Below are 1,989 nucleotides of genomic sequence, written 5' to 3' on the forward strand. Positions count from 1 at the left end.
GTTTGTAGTGGACGAGCCACTCGTCGGCATCTTCTCCTGCTTTTCCTCCAAAGGTGGGTGGAACTCGGTAGTACTGCAGCGGACTGCCCGGCGCTGCCCTCGGAGCGGCTCCTTCTTCAGGCATGTCGAAGATGGTCACGGCAGATGGCGGGAGGACGGCAAGTCGACGGCTTCGACGAAGCTGCAGCAGTGACGATTCCGTTGTAGTGAGCGCTTACCCAGCACCTCCACCACTTTGTTACGCGTGAAGGAGACCGTTTGTCACCCTTAGGGATGAAGGGGCCGTTTATTGTAGGTCGCGAAGGGTGAGCGCAAGAGCGGCCAGCTGGTTGATGAACACAGAGTAGTCCTCTTCCTCTTTTCCAACCCGGGACCGCAAGCATGTTCACGGGTCATCGTTTTCCTCGCTAACACGTCCGTGCAACAATATTTTGTACTTTGTGGAGGGTGAAATTTCACCCTTTCCTTGATTTTAGCCACCAATCAGATAACATCCGGTTGGTTATTTCTACCCGCTTTAAGTCTATTTTGCCTCCACTGTCTCTAAACCCCGATGCTTTGAAAACATCAGCCCCGTTGCTTTGCACTGTAGGGTTAAGCCCTTTACAGAAAAGTATGAGGTGTTCAGCCGTTTCCTCTTCCTCACCACAGGCACCGCACAACGTGTCTATACCTTGGTACTTGACTCGGCACATCTTAGTCCGCAATACTCCCGTCCTGACTTCAAACAACAAAGAGCTTCCTCTAGAATTAACATAAATATTTTCTTCGACAATTTCTTGCTTGAAAGTTGTGTACGTTCCCAGTGCTGATTTCGTCTGCATCCCTGTTTTCCATAGACCCCTCTCTGTTTCGTTAACCTTTTTCTTAACCGCTGTTTCTTGGTTTGCACCCCTCCTGCAGTCAAAATATTTGATTGACAATTTTCTGGTCAACTTCCTCCATTTTGTGCCAACATTCCTCGTGTACAAATAAAAGAAAACTCTCCTAGCCCACCACTTTTCTGCCATTTCTCTCATTCGCGCTTCAAATCATATCGTGCTGCTAGCTTCCCTGCCCTCGAATGACGTCCATCCCATGTCACCCTGTACCCCCTGATTTGGCGTATTTCCATGTGCTCCCAAAGCAAGCCTACCTACCCTTCGCTGCTTAAATTCCAACCTTGCTCGAGCCTCTATCTCATGCACAGGCCCGCATTGCCTAAACTCAAACTAAGGACCATCACCCCTTTCCAAATCTCTCTCACCACTTGGTACCTAATGTAATTTCAGTGCCCTATTTTTCATCACAGCTGCATTCCTGCTACCTTTAGTCGTTACATATTTTTCATGTCCCGTTAGGTACTCAGCCCAATTGTTTATTCACACTCCAAGATATTTGTACTTATCCACTACCTCAAGCGTAAGCTCCTGTTTCCTATGCTCGCTGCCCTGATTATCATTAAAAATCATGACTGCTGATTTTTCTTTTCTAAACTTCAAACCTAGGCTATCTCCCTCTTTACCACAGATGTCCATTAACCCTCTAAGTCTTCCTTGCTGTCAGCCATAAATACAATGTCATCCCCGTACATCACTCCTGGTAATGGCTGTTTAATCCATTCTCCTTGCTTGAAAAAGGAAAGGTTGAAGCCAAGTCCGCTCCTCTCAAATTTTTTTCTCTAATCCTTGTAAATACAGCATGAACAACAAAGGTGACAGAGCAGTGGCGTAGCCAGAAATTTTGTTCGGGGGGGGGGGGGGGGGCTCAGGTTGCAGAGCGGCCTCCTCCTTATAGAATTTGTCGAGGGATCAAATGCATGAATAATAACTGCATTGCCAATTCCATTGTATATTAGATGCTGCAAACGAATTATTGAACGCTATGCACTGTCCATTAAAATATGTATGTTGTCATAAAATAATAAATTCGTATGCCCCAAAAATTGTGGCAGAAATAACTGATATCAATGCTTCCGCGTTTTTTTGTCTAATTAATAAGTAAAGAAAA

The 1,989-nt window shown here is 45.9% G+C and overlaps 1 pseudogene; it reads right to left on the reverse strand.

Moving 5' to 3' along the window:
* Positions 1–467: 467 nt before the first annotated feature.
* On the reverse strand, positions 468–1,466 carry LOC125944473 (uncharacterized; annotated as a pseudogene).
* Between the last annotated feature and the right edge of the window lie 523 nt (positions 1,467–1,989).

The sequence above is a fragment of the Dermacentor silvarum genome, chromosome 3 (assembly GCF_013339745.2).
Source record: "Dermacentor silvarum isolate Dsil-2018 chromosome 3, BIME_Dsil_1.4, whole genome shotgun sequence".
Lineage (NCBI taxonomy): Eukaryota > Metazoa > Arthropoda > Arachnida > Ixodida > Ixodidae > Dermacentor > Dermacentor silvarum.